Here is a 27,822-nt window from a genome sequence, read left to right as displayed (position 1 = left end):
TGGATTTGAGGTTGAAAGTCACATTTGCAGCCTCACTGAGTTTCCCTGTAGGTTTTTCACATGCACCTAAGAATCTTGATTGTCATCTGCAGATTTCAAAGACTTTCAAAGGAAGGTAAGGATTGTTATCCCCATTTTGCACATTGGTAACATTTGGTGAAAAGCAGAACTCCCGTTTATTTCACAGGAGCCAGGATTTCACCCCAGCACTCCTGGCTCCCAGTTCAATGCCTAGCCACTGGGTCATGCTCCCTCCTCCTCAAAGTATCTATACAACTTTTTGTTTGACTTTACCCTTTATAAAAACCTTTAAATCTGGATTAAATAGCGGAGCTCTTTATGCTCACAGTTGTAGTGCTTACAAACTTGCCTTAGATACTTACCTCAGCACTTGTAGTAACGTTGTTTAAGGTAATCTCTGTATTCAGTATAGGCAATGCATCACAATCCTTATGTAAAATTATCGAGAGTTTTTTTGTGTGAACAAGTACAGCCACTTCCATTTTAAGTTCACTTCTGTAATGACTGAGTTATTTTACCTATTTGTGAAACACATTAACACATCAAACATAGTGTGTATATTGTGAATACACACACTTCTCTATCTGCTTATTGCACATATCGCATAGGTACCATATTTGTGACATTCCATGACTGCAATATGTGAATGATGGTCATCTGGCAAAATCATGAAAATCAAATTGATTCTCCTCTCTGTTCCTTCATTAGGACTATATCCTGCCAGTTTCCACACACACAATTCCCTTTTGTAGTAATATCAATAGTAGATCCACTACCACATTAATTTGGGTATGTATAGGATATGGTCATAAGCTGCTTATGCTCTCTGCATTTACCAACCCCACATTTTCTGTTCCTGAAAGTCCTTAATATTTGTACATATCTGGAGTGTTTGGCCAAATTCTCAGCTTCAGTCTGGCCACTTTATCTCACTATTAGTGTAAAGCAATTCTAAAGCTAGTGCAGCTAGCCATGGAAAGATGAACCGATTGTTACCCCTCCTGCTGACAGCATAGGGATAATGACAGGGAGGAGGAAGGAATTATGGCTTGGGTTACCCTGATTCCTTTAGCAACCCCTGGGACCATTGGTAGATGGTGGTAATTGGACTGTATTAACTGGCTGCTCTAATTTAGGCCAGTTAAGTGTCCAGGGTTCAGGTAAAAACAAAAATAGCTTGAAGCCACCTTGGTATCTATGTGAGTTGCACGGTGCACTTCACAGCCATGTTCAAAGATTGGAGCCTAAGTCCTTTCACAGTAGTAGGAAATGGGTACCAAATCTGTTTGTAGATATACTGGTTAACTTAAGAACACCTCTTATTTCTTCCTTAAAAGAAATATGCCACCTCTAAGTCACAACCTCGACTTGGTCAACTAATGTGCTCCTCATGTTTCTTCAAGGAACAGGTCAAGTTAACACATGCAGGAAAGTCTTGTTAAATAAAATAGTCAGCTTTCACTCTCCAGTTGATTTCTTCTATTGAGTGCATTATATCTGTATAAAACCATGATTGTATCATTTTTTTGTTCCTATTTAGTGTATTTTTTCCTACAAAATCTTCCACACACATGGCGATAGTTGGAATCTATTTCAAGAGGGCAAAATCCAGTAATGGGTTTACCCAAAGCATTCGCCAATATAGGGAGTAATAGTGTCAGTGATTTTTTTAATCCTATTTTGAAATAAAAATTGTACGTTGGCCTAGAGTCCTATGGCCACTTGGAGTGGTCTATATAAAAGACATTCATTCTTTGAAATGCTACCTTTTTTACCTACCCAATGTCCTTTGTTTTATACCACCATCTTTCATGACATTTTTCCACAGTGGGATCCACTTTTGTTCTTTAGTCAAAGATAAATAGGACATGAGTTCAATATTTTTCATTGTAAAAAATGTGCTTGTCATATTCTCTTTGTGTATGTATTTAAAATTGACACTACTTGTCTTAAGAGAACTCACCAATCTTTTCATTTGCTGCTTCAGCCACTCCCGTAGGCAGAAGCTTGAGTAAATCAACGAGCTTTTCACCATACACTTAGAATTTGTCTGACTAATGATGGGTGTGAGGCTCGGTCAGTGGTGCTCCACTGCAAGAGCTTTGTCACTGGACACCAAAACAGAAATTGAGGGATTGGTGATGAGAGCAGATCACCTGACTTTTCCTTTTAGGAGAGAGGCAGTTTCTGAGATAGTCATAAGGGATTTATAACTCCAAGCCACACCATGATATGTTGAACATTTGCCATGTGTCTGGTTCTGTTCCTTTGTAATGGTGCTGCTTTTAGAACACTACCACCGAAAAATAGCTTTCGCTTAATACATAATATTTTCCAACTTCCCCCATCTGCTATATTTCCAATGATCTGGTGTACAGAGTATTTCATAAGGAATAAAAAATTGGGTCCAAATCCAGGAAAAGATCACTACATATCTCTGTATACAATCTGATTCCTCTTCAGCTCATACAGTAAAAACACCACCCAGGCAAGTGCAGACTACTGGCAAAGAATAAAAACAAATGGACTTCTTTATTATTAAGGCCATATTTTGGTCCCAAGTATTTTTAGTAAAAGTCATGGTCAGGAAACACAAAGTTACAGCCTGTGACCTGTCCGTGACATGTACTCTATACCCCTAACTAAAACTTGGCTGCAGGGGTATGGGTGCTGGAGGGTGGACAGCCTCTGGGGGGCACCACGCAGGTCCCCAGAAGCAGCTATTCTATCCCCACAGCTCTAGGGGGAGGGAAGGCTAGGGGTCTCTATACAAAGCCCCTACCACAAGTGCCAGCTCTGCAGCTCCCGCTGGCTGGGAATCACAGACAATGGGAGCTGCAGGGATGCAGAGCTCCTTTGCCCCTCAGCCTAGAAGCTACAGGAACATGCCAGCCGCTTCTGGGGTGCCCCTTCCAAGGTCAGTGCCATCTTGCACCCCAAACCCCTGAGCCCTGAGCCCCCTTCCCACACCCTGCTGCTCCTGGGGGTGGGGGGGAAGTGCACGGTGGCCCAAGACTGCCCCAGCAGTGACAGGTAAATTTGGCCCTGGGCTGCTCTGGCAGCCACAGAGCCAGCCGCAAGCTGCAGAAGTCAGAGCTCATGGGAAGTCATGACATCTGTGACAGACACACAGCCTTATTTGAGATTCCTCTTATCTATTAACAGCTCTGTAAGTTTATTTTAGCTTTTTTCTGCTTTCCCAAAGATGGAACTGAGAATTCCTAACTCCATTCTATTAAAAAAAAAAAAGAGGGCAGAAAATGAATGCTGTTCCATGCAGGCCTTATGTAATCTATAGTATGTGTTTTCAGTTTTAATTGGGTAGGAGCTCCTACATAAGCTACTCTTAGGGGATTTGTGCAACAAAAAAAGTTCTGAACACAATATTTTCAAACCTGCAAAATTCAGCATATTTTATTTGTCAAAATAACACTATGTTGTTTTTGGTCATTTATTTCAAAATACCTTTCAGCAAGTATGTCTGTAACAATACAGACAACAAAAAATTCAGATTTTTTTTTAACAAATAGATTCCTTACTAGCCATATTAATACAGAGCTCTGAGTAATAATACATTTAAACTAGAATACAGAACCATATTTCTTGCACCTCTCCAAAGCAGTGCAAAGCCTTGGAGTCAGGGGTAATGGAGGAGCTAATGGAAGTAATTGCTAGGAAGGAGCATGGGTGTGAACTTGGAGGGTTGTTGGGTATGGAACAGGTGGTGGTTGTGGTGGGTGTTTTTTTGGGGGGGGGGGGGGTTGGGGGGGGGGGGATTGTTAGAGAGCTTTATCCCATGCAGACCCTGGCTGACTCCCTAGCTTCTCCCATTCAGTCAAGCACATCTGTCCCGTCCCAATCTGTCCTTGCATCTCCTGTCCACACGTGACCCTGCCCCTCCACTTCCATTCAGGCCCTGCTCCCACTTACGAGCCCCAGTCTGATTTCCCCCAGCAGCCCCACGCTGTTTGTCTCCCCATAGCCCCTGTCTCCTGACCTGGCCCAACAGGCGCTGTGAAGAAGGCAGGTTCTTCTTCCCTAGCTGGCCAGGAGCTGCTGCTCTGTTTTATCACACAGGACCCTCTAGTGGGCAAAAGGCAGAACTGCAGCAACTTTTCAGCAGAAGCTTTTTCTACTCAAATTGTGCAGCTCATTAATTATGCACATGTAGTGGTGCGGAATTGCCCCCAGAGCAATAAGCTTACCAAGGGAGGAAACTGATATTGAAGGCCCTTCTACTGTAATAATCATGTTGTGTATTCTGAAACAGTGTCTTGTATTTCTGAGATAAAGATTTTATTGCTTTTGAGTTTTAAAGTACATCAGAAGCAGGAAGCCTGCTAAACAACCATTGGTGCCCTGTATGATTGAGATACAAAAGGAGCACATAAAGACAATAAAGTCATTGCGGAGAACTAAATGAATTCTTTGCTTCAGTCTTCATGGCTGAGGATGTTAGGGAGATTCCCTAACCTGAGCCATCCTTTGTAGGTGACAAATCTGAGGAAATGTCACAGGTTGAAGTGTCACCGGGACCAGATGGCATTCACCCAGAGTTCTGAAAGAACTCAAATATGAAATTGGAGAACTATTAACTATAGTTTGTAACCTGTCCTTTAAATCAGCTTCTGTACCCAATGCCTGGAAGACAGCTAATGTAACGCCAATATTTAAAAAGGGCTCTAGAGGTGATCCCGGCAATTACAGACCAGTAAGTCTAACGTCAGTACCGGGCAAATTAGTTGAAAGAGTAGTTGTCAGGCACATAGAAGAATATGAATTGTTGTGCAAAACTCAACGTGGTTTCTGTAAAGGGAGATCTTGTCTTACTAATTTGTTAGAGTTCTTTGAGAGGATGTTGACAAGGGGGATCCAGTGGACAGAGTGTACTTAGATTTCCAGAAAGCCTTTGACAAGGTCCCTCACCAAAGGCTCTTATATAAATTCAGTTGTCATGGGATAAGAGGGAAGATCCTTTCATGGACTGAGAACTGGTTAAAAGACAGGGAACACAGGGTAGGAATAAATGGTAAATTTTCAGAATGGAGAGGGGTAACTAGTGGTGTTCCCAAGGGTCAGTCCTAGGACCAATCCTATTCAACTTATTCATAAATGATCTGGAGAAAGGGGTAAACAGTGAGGTGGCAAAGTTTGCAGACAATACTAAACTGCTCAAGATCGTTAAGACCAAAGCAGACTGAAGAACTTCAAAAAGATCTCACAAAACTAAGTGATTGGGCAACAAAATGGCAAATTTTATGTGGATAAATGTAAAGTAATGCACATGGGGGGGGGGGGGAATAACCCCAACAATACATACAATATGATGGGGGGGAGGGTGCTAATTTAGATACAACTAATCAAGAAAGAGATCTTGGAGTCATCATGGATAGGTCTCGGAAGATGTCCACGCAGTGTGCAGTGGCAGTCAAAAAAGAGAACAGGATCTTAGGAATCATTAAAAAAGGGATAGAGAATGAAACAGAGAATATCTTATTGCCCTTATATAAATCCATGGTACACCCACATCTTGAATACTGTGTACAGATGTGGTCTCCTCATCTCAAAAAAATCTACTGGAATTGGAAAAGGTTCAGAGAAGGGCAACTAAAATGATTAGGGGTTTGGAAAGGGTCCCATATAAGGAGAGATTAAAGAGGCTAGGACTTTTCAGCTTGGAAAAGAGGAGATTAAGGGGGGATATGATAGAGGTATATAAAATCATGAGTGTTGTGGAGAAAGTGAATAAGGAAAAGTCATTTACTTGTTCCCATAATATAAGAACTAGGGGCCACCAAATGAAATTAATGGGCAGCAGGTTGAAAACAAATAAAAGGAAGTTCTTCACTCAGCACACAGTCAACCTGTGGAACTCCTTGCCTGAGGAGGTTGTGAAGGCTAGGACTATAACAGGGTTTAAAAGAGAACTGGATAAATTTATGGAGGTTAAATCCCTTAATGGCTATTAGCCAGATGGGTAAGGAAAGGTGTCCCTTGCCTCTGTTTGTCAGAAGGTGGAGATGGATGGCAGGAGAAAGATCACTTGGTCATTACCTGTTAGGTTCACTCCCTCTAGGGCACCTGGCACTGGCCACTGTTGGCAGACAGGATACTGGGATGGATGGACCTTTGATCTGACCCAGTATGTCTATTCTTATGAGATGAATTTGAGAGCTTATGGAACAAAAGCTTATTAATAAAATTATCTTTTAATGTACTGAAGACTCTATGCACAAAAGCATAATGGAAGGGAAATAAGTAAGCTGAGCTAGAACCAATACTGAATGATTGACAAAAGTGACCAATAGGCCAGAGCCAAAATATGTGGAGTGATTCTCAGTTTGTAGGTTAATTATGACACTTCCACTTTCATGAGAAGTCTTGGTGTATCCATCTTTTGACTTCACTGATGCTACACCACAGCTAAATGTGGCTCAGTATCTTTAAAATAGTTGGTAAGGTAATACTCTTGGTAAGAGTGAGGGAGGACTAATGGTGAGGTAATTGGGGAAGAATACAAGAAACTAATACAAAGGAGAAATTAGTAGACATCTCTATAGACCTCCAGGCATACACCATAGGAAGAATTTCTCAGACTCAATAGTGAATACCATCCAAGAGGACCAAGATGATCACTTATTAGAAGATTACAAGTACACAAGAATGGACCTAGCAGAAGTCAAGAGCTATTGCAACAACTGCTCTAGAATCTGTTCAAGACAACAAAAAGCACAACTATCATGGAAAGTTGTATCCACTATTGTATAATTCATGGGTGATATTAGGCATTCTAGAAAAAAAATGGATAAGACATCCTGAGGATAGAATCAAACCTGCCACACCTGAGCTGTTTAAAGTATTTTACAGGATCAAATATTCCTCATAAAATATATTGGTTGTCTTACAAACATACCTTAAGGAAAGTTCAGTGTGCTCCCTGGTAAATTGTCCAATTGACCTCCCATTATTCCTTCAACTGGGGCATCTATGGCCTTATTTTAAGCCTATTGAAGTCAATTAAAAGATTCCCCATTGCCTTCAGTAGGCTTTGGCTCATGCCCCTAGGCACCTGTTAAGAATTTGTAATGCAAGTCTTCATGTTTTGTTTAGAAATAAAAACATAATTAAAATACTGACAAGAATATATCCTAAAACAAAAACTTTATATACACTGTGCAATAGATTTGCTTTGTGAGTGTGTTCAAAAGCACTGTATGTTAGCCTGACTCTGATCTCGCTGAAGCCAATGAGAGTTTTACCACTGACTGCAATGGGAAAAGAGGTAGGCCAATCCTGATGATTTTGCAAAATCCCATTAGGTGCAAAGAGGTACCTAAATACCTTTAAAAATCTGGGCCCTAGTCTATGGTATTGGCCATATTCTAGCTTTAATTACAGCTGTCCAATCACATGAACTTAAATGTAGATTGTGGCAGGTGAAATTAAGTGGGAGAGCAGAATTTGTCCAAAAGTCACATAGTGGAAACAAAGGGTTCACAAGGCATGACAGCTGATTATCTCAGAACTCACCTGGGATTTTGGTATTGGATTTTTTTGTTGTGTGTGTTGGTTTTTAGGATTTGGGAATGATTAAATCATTAACAGGCAAAAGTGGCAAGCTCTTGAGTGCTTGGAAAGTGAGCAGTTTGCTTTTAAAATCAATGCACTATCTACTCCAGGGGTGGCCAACCTGTGACTCCGGAGCCACATGTGGCTTTTCAGAAGTTTAATATGCAGCTCCTTGTATAGGCACCGACTCCAGGGCTGGAGCTACAGGTGCCAACTTTCCAATGTGCCAGGGGGTGCTCAATGCTCAACTCCTGGCTCCCTGCCCTCACTCCACCCCTTCCTTTCCCATCCCCTCCCCTGAGCCAGCCGTGCCTTCGTTCCTCCCCTTCTCTTCCCCCCCCCCCCCCCCCGAAGCCTGCTGTACAACAGCTGATCAGGAGGTGCGGGGAGGGAGGGGGAGGCACTGATCGGTGTGACTGCCGGTGGGTGGGAGTTGCTGAGAGTGGGGAGCTGATGGCGGGGGTGGGGGGGTGACCTATTACTGTGGCTCTTTGGCAATGTACATTGGTAAATTTTGGCTCCTTCTCAGGCTCTGGTTGGCCGTCCCTGATCTAATGCAATGATTGGGAAACAAGAATGACTTGCAGTGTTCATATGGAATGATTAAATAGCTGTTTAGTATTTTGAACAAGCTGAAGCCCAGAAAACAATATATCCCATGATCAAAAGAGTTCCAATAGTTCAATTTTGTGGTGACTGATGCACAGACCAACATCTACACATAACTTTAGGAAATAGCATGTTTAAATGGAATGATTTTCTTTAGAGTCTGGAAACCTGTTTCCAAAATGATACCAAGATCAAGATCTTAAGATAAATGTGGTGCTATGCAATTCTGAAATCCTGACAGACATGAAGAAACTAAAGCATCAAAACAAAGGAAAAGGCAAGGCACAGGTATCAGCAGAGTAATGGAGCATCACAACAGGTCAATGAAAAATTGAGGCAGAAATCAAAATTGCATATGTAGCAAGAAAAAGAATGTCCCTAGTTTGCAGTTTAATGGGACACTCAAGACACACCTTAATAAACTAAGCAGAGGAGGAATCAAATATAACTAAGTAGAAGATAAGATCAAAAGCCTGGTCAGTTCTCAGTATGCAATCAAACAGTGGTCAGATTATGCCAGTATCGCCTCTTATTTTCTGATATTAAACATTAGAAACTCATCCAGAACTAATAATGAAGAGACAGCTTTCAAATCAGTCAAAAGAATTGCAATTGAAAACTTTACCAAGTACAATCTCGAGTCAATTCCTGAACTAAGTGCTTGCTAGAATGTGTGTGCATTATATTATTCTCATATCACTGCATATATTATCTTATAAATTAACATGGATCTGCTCATTTTCAGCCTTTTGAAGGATCTTCACTTGGAACGGCAAGGTAGAAATCATAGTAGGATGATCATTAAGCAAAGCAGCAAGCTTTATTATCCAAGGTCTAGTAAGGCATTCAGAGTTACACCGACAGTCAGACTTTTATAAATTGTGTGTATGTCAAGATCCATTGGAATGAAATAAACTTTATAAACTAGACTCTTCAGACCAGACATCCAAAGAACAGTTAAACTTAGAATAAGAAGCATAATCAAAATTATCCAAACAATTTTCATGTAAGATGTGTCAGCACTTTTAAAGCTAGAGTGATAGCAAATGTATGGATTCAGTTGTTGGAAGAAGTGTAGTGAATCTTTTTATTCAGCCATGGAAGAGATGGCAGCAGGAGACTCTCAAGCCATAAACGAGGTCAGCATTATGAGGTCACTGCTCTATCTTTTCCTTTGCAAGTCTATGCAAAAGTCAAGTTCTTTCTATATGTAGAAACATTTGACCTTCTATAAAGTAAAATGAATATAAAAACTGCTTTTCCATTTATTGTCCAGTTTGTGAACTGCAATCATCAGAGCCTATACTATGGCTATAAATGAAGAGTTTTGTCTTCTAGGGAAATGGCAGAGACATTAACCATATCTGTCATTGTGGTATTGGATACATACTTATTTCTATGTTAGTAGGAAAATTAATCGCAGCCTAAAGTGGTGATGTTGATATGACACATAAGGATTAAAGGTGGTAATGGGTAACTTATTTTGGGGCGGGGAGGGGAGAATCTGCTTTCTATGGACTTGATCCTGAAAGGTGCAGAACACTCTCAACTCCCATTACCACCAAGAAGTTAGATTTTAAAAAAAATAAAATAAACTGTAAAATTATGACTACTACAGCAGTCAGTGGAAGGCAATGGAGTTATGACAATTTACACCTGTTGAAAATCTGCCCCTGAATATTAAAAAAACATTAACACTATTTTTGTAATGTTTACATCTAACTAATTCCTCTCTATTCAATGGCAACTCCTAGAAACAGTGCTTTATTTACTACATCACCTTTACAACAATTCTTTATCTCAAAAAGAAAGCATGTATATAGCAGGCTTCTTTTACAGTCATGCACAAAATCTTTACACAAAAGGTAAAATCAATGTGTGCGACACCTCAGTCATCGTACTGCAAGCTTCTGCAGGAAGGTTTGCATTACACATTATACAAATCCTCTAGGAAACCATTCAAATAGTTCTTTGGTCAGTTTGGGCCCTTTTTCTCCCACTGGAATAGGATAGGATCCTGACTGGAGGCCTAAAAGCCTGATTTCTTTGTTTCCATTCTCTATTTTCTTCTTTCTTATCCGCTCAACACATCATTTTGCTCAATCCCATATTAAACAAAGTGTCGGGTCATGATGAAAACACTGAGTCTGACACTCCATTCTTTAAGAAAATCTTTGCCTTTAATCTTGTGGCTTTTAATTTATTTTTCTTTTCTTTTTTTTTATGTTGAAGCTTTAATCACATCCCCAATCCACTCCAGCTAGTCTGATCTTCTCATAAATTTTATGAAGTGGCATATCTCAACCATGTTGTGGCCTCCAGCCAAGGCCAGCTTACTCGCCTCCAAAATCTGACTGTGGTCCTGCAGGGTGGTGATGACGTGGCAGATTTCTGGGGCCACCTCTGCAGTATCATATCCCTTGCCTCCAGACCGTGAGGAGACTTCTAGTCCTGAAGAAAGTGTGTCCTGTGGTTCAAGGGAAAATCGGGGCTATGTGCATTGATCTCCCACTCTGGAAACTGAAAAGTGTATGTAGCCTGTAGCTTTAGGAATGCTTATTATTTCTGAACTTCACCTGTGCTAGTGGGAGAAGTTCTGTCAGCCTGTTTCCCTTTGAACGATGGTGAAAGCTGTGGGGGTGATAACCATATATTGATTAAGAGGAGGCTCAGAGAGTATCATACTATCCTCCGTAAGATCCAAAGGGCTTGAACTCCTTGCTCATTTTGTAGTAGTGCAAACTCTCTCCCCTACAACTGAGCAATATAGTAGAAATGTGATGAAAGGCACTTCATGGAGACTGTTGTCCACTACCCACTCTTTTTTTTTTTTAATGCCTAGGTCTATACCTGAGTGTTTTCATTTCCCTTGCTCTTAGCCTTTTTTTCAATCCTGTCAGATCTCTTAAAGAATCTGCAGTGTGTTTCGATGAAACATTCAAAAATTGTGTGTATGACTTCTACTCATTTGAATTGTCACCACTTGAGAGTTCTGCTTTTTTGTGTTTTAGACATAAATCAGACATAGGGAAACCAATACGGTATTTCTAATTAAATTAGATTTGAGCAGTAGATGTAAGTGGTAAAGTATAAGTTTGAATCTCTGAGTGTGTATTAGGTATATAAGTTAGATAAAGGTGTACTGCAAGGCCTACAAGCTTTAGGTCTGTAAGATGTAGCTTGGCCATAGAAGGTCTCAGGCCTGAAACAGGTTGGCATGACAGGCTGACCAAGAGAGAACTCTGTACCCAGAAAAATGTAACTTTATAGTAAAAGATGAGTTAACTTGTGAACTAGAAACTGTGTAGCAATAAATTGGAAAATATGTCCCAATGTAGCAGTTAACATTGCAAGATGACTACTAGTAACAGTTTTACTTGACCACAAGTTATGGAAACTATTTGATGATAATGAGTAAAAAAGGAGCTAATGAGCTTGGGTATGAAAATGGGGCACCCCTAAATTAGTGGGGTGTGGAAATATGGATAAGGAAAAAGGGGTTGCAATAGGTATTCATATATATGAGCCTTAATATGATACACTTAGCATGAGTGTAGCTCAGGATAAAAGATGCTGTTCAGCCTGTATGTTGTGGAGGGAGCACATCGGAAGACACTAGAATGACGACTGGTGGTGATGATAAAAAGGAAGAAAGAATGACTGACACTCCAGAGTGTCTCAGCGTGAGATGTGAGTGATGTGCACGCTCTCTCAGTCTCTGCTGTTGTATTTCAGTGTATGTAGGGTTATTTATTTGCTTAGTTGATTCGTTCATAAAGGGACTTGTGATGAACTGCAGTTGTTTCTCACGTGTTTTTCCAGTCTCTCATTCTAGTGATAATTATGATGATATTCTTGATGCTATAGCCTTCAGGAAATTTAACCTTTTGTTGACCACTGCAGTCCAAGAGATTTATCAATATGCCAATCCATCAATAAGGCTACAGACTGCTCAGGAGTGCTTGTCTTATGATATGATATTGGATATCATATGATACATGATATAAAGAAGAAATATCATGGGAACATTTATTTTGATAAAAGAAATCTCACATTAAGATCTTTAGCTCCTTTCTGGCAAACACTTACACGTGTGATTTAGAGTTATATACAAATATGTGTTTGCAGGATCAAGGACTTAGACTGAACGCTTCAGGGCAGGAACACATTATTGTATAGAATAATAACAGCTACATGGGTTTTGGAAACAGAAAACCAAACACAATGTAGATTAAATTTTTGTTTTTATTATCCTGTACAGATTCTTAAAGACTTTGAAACAAGCCGTTTCCAGAAAGACTTGAGTATTTTTTAAACCATAGGCACCCTTTCCCTCTTTCCACTGTGCTATAAATGTATGTCCACACTGGTTTACAATGGGACTGATTGGGGAGGTGGGCATCAGAAAGGCTCAGAGGGTCCCCTGTATATGGATCTCACACAATTCTGGTAGAGTGGAGCAGCCAGCAGCTTCTGCAGAACAATTACTCCTTGCCCAGGGGGAAATTCGTTGCTGGGAGGGGTTGAGTTCACACATCATCCTAATGACAGGTTTCAGAGTAGCAGCCATGTTAGTCTGTATCCACAAAAAGAAAAGGAGGACTTGTGGCACCTTAGAGACTAACAAATTTATTTGAGCATAAGCTTTCGTGAGCTACAGCTCACTTCATCAGATGCATTCAGTGGAAAATACAGTGGGTGTTACCATACACACTGTAACAAGAGTGGGGCCACCTTGATTATCACTACAAAAGGTTCCCCTCCCACCCCCGCTGGTAATAGCTCACCTTACCTGATCACTCTTGTTACAATGTGTATGGTAACACCCATTGTTTCATGTTCTCTGTGTATATAAAATCTCCCCACTGTATTTTCCACTACATGCATCTGATGAAGTGAGCTGTAGCTCACAAAAGCTTTTGCTCAAATAAATGTGTTAGTCTCTAAGGTGCCACAAGTACTCCTTTTCTTTTTACACATCATCCAGTTATCATTCTCTGTTGGAAATCCACTTAGAAGGTAGAAATGCAGATATCCTGGTGATGAAGGCCATGTAAGTACATACCCAGATAAACAGATAATGGGAGCTAAAGGTGATCAGCACCTCCTATAGCCCTTCACCTCTATGGGATAGCCTCATCATTTTAGTCATTTAGAACTGGACTGGACAAAACACTTGCAAATATATTATACAGAACCATCCTGCACTGAAAGAGGGATGAACAAGATAACCTAACAAGTCCTTTCCAACTACAATTTCTGTGATTCTGTCAACTCTCAATACTATATTAAGAGCTTGTGGAATGGAACATTTTATTAAATAAATTCCCTTTAATAATGTGTCACTTTCACACATTCCCTATTACGCTATACTTTCATGCCGTCAATTATCCTTCAGCCTGAATATTACCTCATCTTAGGGGTTTTTTTATGTGACAATGATAGTGATTAATGTAAATGAAGTAATGGGTGTAATTTACCTGCTATGTCTGTGGCTGATTCAAGCACAGTACCAATTTAACTTCAGAAGGGTCTATAGTAATAGGGAAAATGAGTGCACAAAACTTCTATAGTTTCACTGTTATAAGTGAAGTTCAAAAGCAACTGATGAAAAGGCTGTGAAAGAGATAGGGAGAAAGTTTCATTAACAGCAAAAAACAGCTGTGTGGGAGCACATGTTTACACTTCTGCAGTTTCCGAACTTAAATGACATTAAACAGACTAGAGGGCAAGAGAACAAACTGTAGGGAAAGAGAATCTAGGGGAGCATATAATTTAGTTTATAGGATGGAGGAATGAAAGTGGCTGAACAATGAGTCTTCCGAAAAGGTACGTTATGGAAATATAAAAATGTTATGGAGCAAGTTATAGAAATATGAGTCTCAAAGGAGTCAGCAGAGAAGTAATAGAAATGAACGAGGAGTCAAAAATGGAAATGAAATAAGTAGAGAGGCAGGATATATGTGCCTAATGAGTTTTCCCTAAACACCGCACAGAATTTGTTTGCTTTCTCTCTCTCTCTCTATCATGCAGGTATAAGACTGATTCAGTGAGATGGAATATTTAGCTGAAATTCTCTGGAATTTCAGCACATATAAGAGACATAATATTATGGTAGATCAAACATAAATAAAATATTGCTGATATATTTCATTCATTAACATTTAGGATTCACAATATGGCTGAATGTGTATGATTTTAGTTATGTTCCTGTATGTATTCAACTTGTAATCATCCAGGGCCAAGGACCTGATCCAAAGCCAACTGAAGTCAATGGGAGTCTTTCCATTGATGTCTGTGGGCTTTGACCAAGCTGCAAATCCTGCTGCTTTACTTGTGAGAAGCCAGTTGACTTCAGTTGGACTGCTTCCATGAGCAAGGATTTGGAACATGAAAGAAGAGATGAAGTCAAGAGTGGGAAAAGGATTGAAGGGGTGTAATTTGGAGAGAGGTTGTGTTTGCGAAGTTGGAAGTTATGTAAGCACAATGTGGACAGAGATATTAGAAAGGTAGGGTTGAGGATGAGCAGTCAAACCTGCTGTGGAAAGAGGCAATAAGGTGGGTGATATAGGAGAGGCTGAAGAGGCTCTTAGCAATGGATCATTCAGAACTTATTTAAGTTCTTGCTTAAATACAGTTTGACGTGAAAGGGCAGATTTTCAAAAGCGTTCCAGGGTGAGTGCACACATTACATATGTAGTTGTGCCATAATCCCCCTACTGCTGGACCCCTCATTAAACCCCAATTACACTCTGTCCCAACATGGTCCCCAAGCAAAACATTGCTGTAAATCAATGACTTTATTGAAATCCCATGAACCACTGTAAAGTATTTATCATCAGCTATAACAGACTATTAACAAGCAGTCACTGTGCCCCTGTCTCTGTGCATTTCTTGGGCAGCACTAAAAGCAATAGTCCGTGGGCTGCATGAACTAGGGGGAGAGGAGGGAGGAAAAGGGCAGGGGAGAGAGGGAGGGTGCAAAGTTTTAAAAGGGCCTGGATGGGGAAATAACAGTTTAATGACACTTACCCCTCTTTCCCCCCCCTTATCTTTCCTTCCCCTTACAAACAAGAGCCACACAGCAGGGCAGAGGGGGTGATTGGTGGCTTCTGTGTGTGCCCCACTTCATCCAGGAAGGAAAAGGGAACTCTTTGTCTGAGGAAAGTCATAAATGTTCATTCTCCCTGCTGCCGTTTCAGTGTTTTGTACTGTTCCCAAACCCTGCTTTGAGCCACTCTACAGAAGCCTGGAGAAGTGGGTTTAGGTGAAGCATCCACTCTGATGTTTGCACAAACACAGAGCCTTGTCCCTGAACAGTGGAGAGACCTTGTGGCACTCTGGTGGCCTGTGGTGTTAATCCAAAAATTCAGGAAAGAAAATACACTTCTGGAGTTGTTCCTGTCCCTTTCAATGCTGTTCACTGCACACAGGGACTGCAGTTTCTGGTGATGCAGAGGGTGTTCTTTATGGGCTCTGTTCCTCTTCCATGGGAATTCCATCTGCTAGCTGAGAATACAATTAAGTTCCTCTTGAATTACCATCCAGTCCTGTGAGTAGGATTCAGAAATTTTTGGTGTAGTGGTATTCAAGCTAGTTCTTTGGGTTTAAGGGCAGGGAAAATGTGATTGGCCCATCTTCGTAGCTCACCAAACCCCTCCACTCAGCAGTATGTAGAGGAGTCACCATTAGCAAAAACATCTCTCTGGCATAGATAGCCGTGTATGTCCTCTGCAGTTCTGGAAAGCCACTTCTCTTTTCCATTCCACTTTTAAAACTGTTGTGTTCTGGCCAGCATCTAAAGAAGAGAAAGGTGATTGGTGATGTTACCCCCAAAGGAAATGAACCAGCCCCTTGATGCACTGTAAATATGCTGACAAGGAACCCATTTTGCTGGAGGGGCAGGAGTGGCACCTCAGAGACAGCAGAGGAAGATTCCAAAGGACTCTGGAGGACTGACTGATTGGCACAGACTGAAGGAATCAAGAGCTAGACTTTCTTAGGGCAAGGGAGGACGGTCTCTTAGGTAGGTTGAGGGATTCTTACAAATGCAGAGACATCACAAGCAATGGGAGCTCATACAGTCACTAGTCCAACAGGTGGCTGCATGCTTTCGGGGACTTCCCACCACCATTTTAGCTGCTCCTTTCCTAGATCAGGCAGCACCTCCTCTCCCTCCTGCTTCTGCTCCTCCTCCAGCTGCAGCCCACGCTGCTGCTAAGGAAGTGAATGGGAGCATGCTAAATGACTAGCACAACATACTCCGCCAGCACCCAAAACTCCTTGCAGGGGAACTCCCCAGATGATGCAGGAAGGAAACGATGAGTCCCATCCTATCCCTGTAGCTCAGACTATGCTCAAACCTCAAAATCCACAAAGAAGATATCCACCATTTGTCCCCCTCGCACAATAATTCTTAGTTGTTTTCCCACACACACACACACACACACACACTCACTGTCAGGGAAGGGAAGAGCAAGGGGATGTTTCCACAGACATTGTTTATCCACTTCCCCGGGATCTGTTGCTCATTTGTTCCTGTTTTATTTTTGTCAAAAATCTGTTTAACTTATTTACATATTTCACTGTTCACTTCACATGTGCACACCTTATTTTCTGAGTATAATCAATGTGATACTTCCCAGAGATTTGGGATGGGATAGCAGGATTCACTGATTTATGAAAAGTCTAGTGCCATGGAAGTGCAAAGAATTACATCCCTCCCACAAACCCTTCCACCCCCTGCCCATAAATTTGCTATTTTAAATTAACAATGAAAAAAAGCTGTGAAATAGCCATTGCTGTCCAAAGCACCACAATGAGAAGCAGAGGAGAGTTCAACTGAAACCTCTTTGTCTTTGTTAATAATTTAAGTGACAGTACAGAGAAAGGAAAGAAAAATAAAAGAACATTGAACATATCTTCAGAATGGTACATTTACAACCCCATCTCCCCCACCCCACCTAACAGTTACAACTGGTAAACATGGGAATACTCATACCACAGGAGTGATCATGCATAACACCTAAGTGAGGTGAGCGGTGCTGCCAGAAAACATTGTGAGGAAGGAATGTGAAGGAGTGATGGGAAGGGGGTGGAATCTTTGGTTAATTAGTGTCCATAGCATCTCTCTAGACCCGCTACTTGGTCTTTTGTTGAGATGGGGTTTCATGCAAGGATCTATTGGAATTGGACTGGGCCCATGAGTTTCCAGGAGTAAATCATTATGATAGCTGCTTCTTACTTGGAGCTGGGGGATGTTTGATCACCACCTCGAAGAGATGGTTAATCCAAGATAGGTGAGGACATCTCATGTTCCTTATGTACACATCCATCCAATACATCAGCTCCAGGGTGTAACCAGCTAAGTGTGTAATGTATTCTGGTTTTTTGGTTTGCAGTTTTTGTGGGTCTTTCTTCCAGATAAGATTTGAACTGGGGAGAAGAATTGATTGCTAATTCTGGTCATTGGTGCTCATCCAGGGATGTAACAAATGCCCCAAATATTGCCAATGCACCCGAGGCACTGAAGATAGTACTGAAGACAGAGGCATAAGCTTCACTTATGAGAGTGGGGATCTGGGAGTTTGGGGGTAAAGAATGGTATAGCCTGGGGTTGTGCAAAGTTATATGTAATATGAAAAATCTTCATGGGGCAATTCAGAGTTCTGCTCATAATAATTCACTTGTTTTTCTGATGCACTTTAAAACAACCTTTGGAATCAATAATAGTGCTTTTGCACTAGAAGCTCCAAATTCTTCAAAATATCAAGCTGGGAAATATTAGTATACTTTACTTTGCTTTTAACCTCTGATATAGTAGGCGGTTTCCTTTTGGGATCCACCATTAAACACCATTTTTATAATGCCATTGCAACACTGAGTGAGCAAACTGTGTAGGTATTGTTTATTTCTCTCATCTCTCTCATGAATTTTGAACTGAACTGCAAATTACTTTTTGGTGAGGTTTTTTCTGGGGCTTTAATAACAGATTCTGAATGACTGCTGTCAGAGGTACTGCAGAGTTCAATAAGTTTGATTCTGTTCCCTGAATTTCAACAACATTTACATGAAAGACTGATGTTGTACACAAACAGTAAAAGGAGTAAGTGCATCACTCATTTACTAAAACAATAAACTACAGTATAATGCATGCTGAGGAAAAATATCATTTTTATGAACACCTCACCAGGCATTTAAATAGTCAAGGAAAGTTTTATATATTTCCTGGAAGAAAAATATTGTGACACTATACACAAAAATGATTAGCCATTTAAAAACTCATAACCTAGATTGTATTTAAAATATAAGATAAGAGTATTCACTCAGAGCCTTTGCTTTTTTTTTTTTTATGACTGTGCTACTATGACACTGAAGTTTGTTCTTTTCCAGCATTTGCTTATATTGGGATGACTACACAAAATTGTTTTCTGTAACCTTTAAGAATGAGATCCAGTTTCTTAGTTTTTCTCAATATATAGAAAGTGGACTAAACCTTTTTCCAATCATTTTGAGTGGGACTTTTCTAAAGAGATCTTTCACCAAAAAAATCCCACAATTATGGCCATACTTCTGTACACAACCAAGGTGGGGACTTCCCATGATCACTTTTTTTTTTTACCAGGTTCCAGCAGCAGGCCCTTGTTCACTCGGTGCCTCTTCATTTCTGACCACAGTCAGTGAAGGAACTTCTTAGGGTACTTAATCATCTACCTCCATGGATAAATTGGTGTGTAGCAACTAGGTGGATACCTCTGGCCCTGTAGTTATGCAGTTCAGCTTGTTGTCTCATAGACTCTTTTCATCTCTTCCGTATCTTTTGTTATTCTTCTCTTGTATATATCATAGGGTTTTTTGTTTGGATGAACCATGACAGTAATTTGATGCTGTCACAGTTCAGGGCAACTGCACCTGTATTTCCCCTCAGTGGGTCAGCCAGGGTATTTACTATCCACTTCCAGCTCCCCAGCCATTTCCTTTTTGGGTGGAGGATGGCATCTCTCTCCCTTCTGATCAGGGTGTTCCCCGGCTGCATAGTTCCCTGCCTTCATTGTATATTTCTCAGCACAGACCGGTTGCCTAATGACACCTGCTTGCTTTCTTTTCAGAGACTGATGATAGAGTGATTGCCAACAGTTATAAGTACCAGAAGTTCTTTCTATGCAAGCATATTTAATTCTTAAGGTACAAAGCACTACAGGGAAAACATATTAAAAACAATAAAAGAACCTATATGCATGCTAATAAGCCAGAATTCACCCCACCATTAACATGGATTCTGATGGGCCCAGTCCTTCCAACCCTATCCTAAGGATTAGGGCTGTCCATGGACGAGAGAGGTCCTGTCTGTTTGTTGGATTAGGAAGAAGACCATGAGACAATTTAATATCCGGTTATTGACCAAAAATTCTTTTTGTCTTTTGGGCCCTGGATAATCCAGTTTGACCTAGTATATGCATACTTTCCAGGGGTCATTTCTCTGGAAATGAAACAACGTGAATGAATTTGCCTAAGCACTCCCTGCTGTTTACTCTTCCCACGGAAATGCATTTAATTCCACAATAACACATACACAATTGTGTTTTGAATACAATGGACCCCAAAAGGATTAACCTAATCCAATAAAGTTAATTCAGGATATTTCAGTCAGTCTGTCATAGATACCACAGAAGTCTTCAGAGAATTATCTTCTTACTCAAGGGAAGAACTGTCTATAACTGTATTTTATATGCAGTGACTAACACAGTGGAAACCTGATCAGCTGGGGCCTTACATGACTCTGTATTATAAATAAATAGTCATAATCATTACCTGAGAAATAGATTTACCATCTCAAAGCAGTTTTGCAAACACTGCACACCACACAAAGAGTTTGTGAGATTTGCAGTATTTCAAACTCTACAAGCTTCACTAATGATGGTTGATGGCATTGGAAAGTGGTTAGCTGAAAGTGACTGTGATGGGTGAATTAGGCCCAGAGACCCGCTGCTAGAGGCCACAGGGTTCTGCTACAGTTGTCCCAAGGAAGGAGCTGTGTATGGGTCCTCAAATGTGGCTAGAGTGGTTGCAGGAGAAGCACCCAATCAGGGCCCACGAGGGCCCTATAAAAAGGAGCTACAGAGCCAGATACTGGGCAGTTCCTCCCTGTAGCTGGAGGAGCGTGGATGGTATGCCTGGCTGAGGGAACTGCAGCACAATGGACAGCCCAGTGCTAGTAGGGACCAGGGGAGCAAGGGAGAGCTCCTGGCTGGCTACTGGGCCTGAGCTTAGAAGAGCCCTGAGCTAAGGGTGATATTGGTGAAGTCCAGAGCCCAGAGTAGTAGGTGGGCCAAGGTTTTCCCCCACCCCCAGGCTACTGGGGAAGGGCCTACAATTGGACATCAGTAACCCCCACCCCCTCTGAAGGGGACTGAGCTAAGGGAGGAAGCCCTGGAGGTACAGCTCCATGGTAGTGCTGGGACTGGTTTAAAGACTCCAGATACACCCAACCAGAGGGGGTGCTTGCAATAGGTGGGTGCCGATCCCATTACAGTGATATGTAAGGTAAAGAATTGACTCCCAAATTACAACAGTGGGTGAAGATCATACAGTCCTACCTTTCCCTTCCAATGAATTTCATCCATCCCTCTACAAATCTATGCAACAGTTTAGGACAGGAAGTGAAGAATCCATTTAAAATTTCAGGGGTAAATTTAGGAGGGCGGTAAGTGGCTACTCCTTCTAATAAGGAGTGACAGAATATTTGCAAAGTTCTGGCATCAAAGGGGGAAGGTTTGGCTATTGCTTTCTATTTGGAATCTTGTGTATCTTGGAAGGTGAAGATTCTTCACTATAGTTGGAAGGCCAAGCTACTTGACCAACAGAGAGAGTAAAGTAGGAGGAGAAACTGAGGCATAACTCCACCTACTGAAAGAGGTAAAATGACTCTCATGCTCCAGTATCTTATCTGAATATATGCAGTTCATATCTTTGTTTCACACAAAGTGCACAGCACCCCCGTTCCTACCACCTTGCCTGACACCATGCTGGGACAGTTATTTAATGACTCATTTCTGAGGGAAAAGTGTCCTATCTAATGTAGTTCTAGTCTGAAAAGTCTCTTTTGCTCAACTGGTCTGCAGCCTCTCTGTATTCAGAATCACATTCTCTCTAATGACAAAAATAAGTGTTTACTACTGTTGACCCAATACAGCAACGGTATGAGAGAATGAGCTGGTTTCTGTTCATCTGTGTCCTCAACATAAATGTTAACTTGTGCAGCTCTTTGTCAGCTCTTAATGAAAGATACATGTAAAGAAACACACAAAGGCAATCAGATTGCACATGTCATGGCATAACTTGGTAACAGGTAAAATCATGGTTACTGGTGAAGATGCACAAAAAGGTAAAGATCCCAGCTTGACCCTTTACGCCCAGGTTGAATTTGAAGAGCTCGTTGTTAGAAAAGGCTTTTTTAGGGCTTGAATCCTGCCCTCCTGCTCTCTCCCCTTCACCCCTAAAATAACTTTGCTGTTGTAGACCCCTCTACCCAGGTTGTATTACATTTAATTTAAGTGTTTCTACAACAGGATAACATTCACATAATGCTGGAAAGTGTTGTGCATTTCAATATAACTGCCCGCAGTTAAATAGTTGTTGGGCTCAACCTTCCAAATGAGTGTGTTTCAGTGAAGTGTATGTAATTTAACAAACTATACAGTAGTGTGGTGCTTTTCATATGATTCTCCACATGCAGATTCTGAAACTTAAATTTCTGATTTGGGCTCGTGTGTCCCTTGATACTTGCAGACACTTTTTCAAAGCTTTGTGGGTATTTACATGGACACTGTGTGTGCGCGCGTAATGGGCCAACATTTTTCAGTTGAAAGCACATCAAAGTCCACTGAAAAGGAATATGAATAAAATTATTTAATTAGCCTTTCACAACAGAAATTTCCAAACACTTAATTCCATGTCTTTTATATATAATGATTGTTTGAACTAGTTTTGCCTGGCATTTCTAAGTCCTCATTTCCATTTAGACAGGCCTACCACAAATCTCAGTCATTCACTCCTACACTTGTGAATCTGAGCCTTGATCCTGCAAACACTTGTCCACTGAATTGATTGCAACTGCTCCTGTGTTAACTTACTTGCATGTGTCAGTGCTGGAGGGATCAGGCAACTAATTTACATCCTTGCACAAACTGCATTTCTTTTCTAGGATCATCATTTTTGAAATATTGTGTGGTTAAAACATCCTTAATGAAATGACATTAAAGTAAACTACTGGGAAAAATCCCTACACACTTTAATGCGTACAAAATGTGCTCTGTGTGTCTGTCACGTTTGTTTATTTATTTAATTTATTTATTTATTTAGCCTCATTACAGCTTCACTTACATTTTAATGCAAGTTGTCATTGGTGAAGGCTCATTGTCACTGCTGGTTATTTATGGCATCATGCCCCTTTGGGTATTTCTTTTACAGATACAGTATGCCTTGTTTGTTGTTCCCATGATTGCTTATGATAGATCTGCAGGTACATTTAAAATAAATAATTTACAATACTCTTGATAATGAGAATCAACCACTTCAAGATTTTTTGTTTGTGATACACCATGAGCTTTAAAATGACTTACCGATGTACATCAGTTTTGAAGACACACATATTTAGTAATTGTCAGATCTTGATAATGTAATGTGAAAGGAAACAAGGTGGCTTTGGTTACATCTTTTAACTTGTTTGTAACTATGTGCGTCACTCGAGGCAAACAACGTTGACATACTACAGTAGTGACAAGTGTGATCTTAATACGTTATCCTGACAGCTTTTACATAAGGCTAGAATAGGCAAAACATTTGTATGTGAACAATCCTATGCTGACAAGGAGATATGTTATATTGTCTAACAGATATTTTCCATCTGTAGGGCATCTGGGTCAGACCCTGGCCTATGCGTCAGTCTCTTTGCATCACTCCAGCAATACAAAAGGGCCACTTAACTATTCTCCATGTCAGGGTGATCCTTAACTGTCCACTTAAGGCAGCTATCTGTGCCCCTTCCCTTCCTATCTGGCTAGCACAGGGGGAATGTCAGGGACTTGGGTAGAAAGTACTGTACTCCAGCAATCTCCAGCTGCCAAATTGTCCCTTTTCCAGAAGCATAAGGTTGATACATAATGAACTATTTACTCCCTCCACCCCCAGGTTCTGGCCAAGCAAGTGTTCAACTGTCCCGAGTGTCCAGTGTTTACTAAAGCTAAATCCTAATTGAAATGCTTGTATTTGTACTGCTAACAGGGAAAAGAGTATGACTGTCATCATTCTAATCCCTCCTTCTTGAGGGTCAATATGTGTCAAGGAAGCAAAATGCTCTGGGTTATTGTCAAATGAACACTCTCCCTCCCCCCCCCCTCAAATCTCTGTCTATCTTCATGCGATGAGATGAGTAAGCAAATGAAGGGAAAAGGTGCAGGTAGTGCTATAGGAAGCAGAACTATAACGTAGTCAACATGGTGGGGACAAAGTTATAGGACTGGATGGTTATTGCTCATGTTGTTATTTTAACAATTGTGCCTCCTTCCTTTGTCCATCTTCTTATACTTTATTTGCCTAATTAAATTCTTCAAGGCAAGGGCCATACAATGATATAGTGCTATAAAATGTCCTTAATAAACTTTATTAGTTAATAAACACCAATGTTACAGAGAAATGGCCACTACAAACCTTTACAAGAGATAAAGTGCCACCAGCAGTTTTTCAATCTGCTCTGTCCATTCTAAAAAGATTATATCCTTCAGTGTTAACTTTCACGCTGTGCAACACACCCCACCATACTTCTACAGTGAAGTCAGTCTCTTTCATGTGGCATTACCTCAGGCGCACCCTGTTTACTTCCCATGCTCAGCTCCTGGCATGACTAAAGAAACACTGGGGACATTTGTATTTTCACTTTTTCAGTGCCATATCTCTCCAAATGGACAATAACCCAAAGCATTCTGCTTTGTGACATGGATAGAAGCTGAGGGAGTGAACAGAATAAAGACAGCCACTCTTTCTTTTTTCTGCCCCGAGTGTATGTTGCTAAAAATACAATATTTCAACTTGGGGAGCTTGCAACTTTGACCACAAAACTAACACTACTGTGATCTGAGGTGAGTATGGATTCAGTGTCTTGTGTTGTGAGGAGGTCCTTAGATGTAACCTGAGCTGGCTTGATTCTTGCATTTACTAGAGTGCAACACTTTTATCAGCAGGCAGGTGATTATAATGATAGCTCTGTGTGCACAGCAGATACAGATTCAGGCCTGAAGGATTCTGAGGTTTACAGTTATAAAAATATGGGGAAACAACTTGTCATCTGTCAAAACTTGTAGAAGTAAATAAGGAAGGGGAAAAAGATTAAATGAGATTTACTCAGCCAGGAGAAGCATGAGGAACAAAAGTAGATACATGCATAGGGGCAAGGAGAACACAAGTTCAGGGTTTACAACTGGTCCATAAAGAATCTCTGATTAAAGGGAAGTCTGTGGAGATTAACATATTTAGGGTGGATCAGCCTATTCTTTGCTCTCATTGTCATCCTTTGGTAAGCCTCCCAGTGACTTAAATGGAAGCTGAGTTAGACCAATGTCAAGCACTTCTGAAAAAATCTCATTTTTTAAATCGGGTCTGTATGAAAGTAAAGAAACAAAGACCCCATCAGTTAATGAATCTTTAATGGATTTGTGATGATCAAAGTACTGTGAAGTACTTCAGTGATTTGCATGGGGCACACATTATTTAATGCAAAAGAAGGGCAAGTAAGTAGCACAAATCAAAATTTTGAAGGACTCCAGTTAGGAAAGATGGTAAATGAAGTGAAACTGTAGAATGAAAGCCCAGAGGATTGAAATTCAGCATAGCTAAATGTGAAATAAAACAGAAATCCTGCGTGGTCAAGAGAGGGTATAATAAGGGGGGAAAGCATGGATTTATTGTACACTTGACAGGTTTTTTTAATCTAATATTTTTCATAGAATGCCTGAATGGAACTGGCTAGAACAGTGTTGCACATTGAGAGGAGTGTGACATTCCTGGCTGTAGCTTTATGAATCTCTGCCATGCCTGTAAGCAATTGTCTGAACACTGCCAACTATTGGTAGATAAATTGTAAACATTACTCCCACAACATGAGCATTAACATGCCACATGCCACGAGCTAACATATTTAAGCTTGTAAAATTGCTGTACAGCCTGAGATAAAATACAATAATATGTTACCCATTAAATTTCTCTTTAAGCTGTAAAAAATCCTACAAATCAGTATTTTATTATTAAATGTAATTCTTCGAGATGCAATTAAAAGCACCAAGAACAAGAGAATATTTTTTATATTGTAAGCTGCTACATAAGGCTGGGAGTGGATTTGAAAAGACTCAGTTAAAATCTGTACTACAGTTGGAATCTACAGTATGTTTCAAATGGAATAACAGTTGGAACAGATGTCCATACGTTCAGTTCTCTGTGCTATGCACAGCTGAAGTTTATTTCCAGGCTTGTATGGAGTCTCAGTAGAATTTGTGATAAGTGGGATGTAGGGCAAATTTATATTTGTTTTGTTTGTTAATTCCAGGTGAACTTCGTTTGAACAATAAATTGGTTTAATGCTCATAAAAGATGCCAGATTGACCGCTCCAAGACCTTCGATTTTACCCATAGTGTTAATGTAAACTTCCTCACACAGCATCCTCAATGTTCTTCAGCCTTGACCAGGAGGAATACTTCTGTGGGTGGAAAGATAGGTTGCTTTCCATGGCCTGTTCTGGGCCTCTTGGACATGATTACCAAGAAAGATATTTACTGTGGTTGTGCTCTATGATATGTATTTGTTCACTAGTATAGGAATTGGACTGCCACCAAAAGCTCATAGTCGGAGGCTGCCACATACATTTTGGTTACTTACTACTCAACTGCGCTGAGTTTGAACCAGCAACTTTAGAAGCTCTGTATTCCATTGCCACTCAACCAGTCTTGTTCTAGGTGAACATTCATGAAAGCTATTCATGAATACAAACACAGTGCTTGCGAGGGGAGAAGTGCTGTTTCAGTGAGGTTTCAAGGAATTATCTTTTATTTTTGAGAGGGAGAAATGGCTCTAGGCCTCCAACTTGATCAAGAAAGACTATGGAACCAACACTTTCCCTCAGAGCATAAGCAATGGGGCGAGCATTTTTAAACCGTTTTGTTCAGCTAAGAGTATGAAAACAAACTTTTGACAAGGATTTATAGTAAACGTAAGCTGGTATTAAGCACCCTCTCATCATAATTTGCCCCTATATGAAAGCTAAAAAGGCAATCAACACTTTAAAGTAGATCAGGTTGAATTTAGTAGGCATTAAAGGTCACATTTTCCAAGAATCAATGCCATTAATGTCGCAGTGCATGTGTACACTTTTCTGCAATGCTAGCACAGTGTTTGTTTTAGTTCTGTAAGGTGGACTGAAAATTGAGCCTGACAAGGTGTGCACCTGTGGATTTTATCTCCAGTTTTCACCTGTGGCCAATGAACCCACGTAACATGTCGAGAGTGAACTGCAGATGGCTACCCTGATCTTTGTGGTCCCCTAGTACTGGCCTGGCTGTGCACTAGTCCAATTCCCAAGAGCATGCTAGCAGCCTACAGTAGCATAGAGGTAGATATGTCTGCTATTATGATAAATTTATATCTGCACCAAGAAAATGTGCTTGGACCTGTGCAGCAAATGCGTGGTGTCCTGAAGTGTTGGTTGCTACATGCATGCAAATAGGGAAAACAAAATGTAGTTGAGCACTGGTTAACTATGGCATTTAATGGGATGTTCATATTGGTCAAAGTTTTGCAAACAACTAATGGAGCCTGTGTGTGTGTGTGTGTGTGTGTTTGTTTTAGGGAAAGCTTTACATGGTTTCACATTAGGGATTTTTACAAATGGCTGCACCTTTGAGGCTGCATGTGCAGGGCTATGAAGTCACATCCCCTCCTGTTGTATTTTATAGCATATAGTACTCTACATCAATCAAAGAGGAGGTTCTTTTTAGAGACAAAGGATGTTTAGATGTCCAGGTTAATTGGGGTTGGATACAGCTGAGTAGTTAGGCTGAACCCAGGGAAAAGCAGATTATTCCATATCCTAGAAATTATAGCAGAGAGAAGAAGAACAAGAAAAGAGTCTCTCTTATCCTATGTATAGGAAACAAAATAAACCACTACTAACTCAAATTACTAGTTCATTCATCCCTTACAATCTTAATAAGGTATTGTTTGGTATATAGAGTGCATCCTTAGGGTTACAGAAACAAGATATTATTGAAATAAAGATAAGGTTAACCCAGAGCATTTAGATAAACCCAGGAATGCTGTGGTATTTATTTATTTTTTAAAGTAATACTATCTCACAGTAAAGGGTTTTTTTGTTTGTTTGTTTGTTTGTTTGTTTGTTTGTTTTTTTCCCCTTCATGGTGCAGAAACAACTCCTTGGAGAAAGGCTACACGATAGGCAGGGCTCTATGAAATGTGGCAGCTTTAGTGCACAGTGATTCATGTGATCTTGTATTCCCACTCAGCTTCAAATGTCTGCACCCCTTGAATGTTCCTTTGTGTGTGTCTGAACTAAATTTCAA

This window comes from Lepidochelys kempii, chromosome 11 (assembly GCF_965140285.1).
Source record: "Lepidochelys kempii isolate rLepKem1 chromosome 11, rLepKem1.hap1, whole genome shotgun sequence".
Taxonomy (NCBI): Eukaryota; Metazoa; Chordata; order Testudines; family Cheloniidae; genus Lepidochelys; species Lepidochelys kempii.
The sequence above is the reverse complement of the archived record's forward strand: the minus strand, read 5'-3'. Positions refer to the sequence as shown.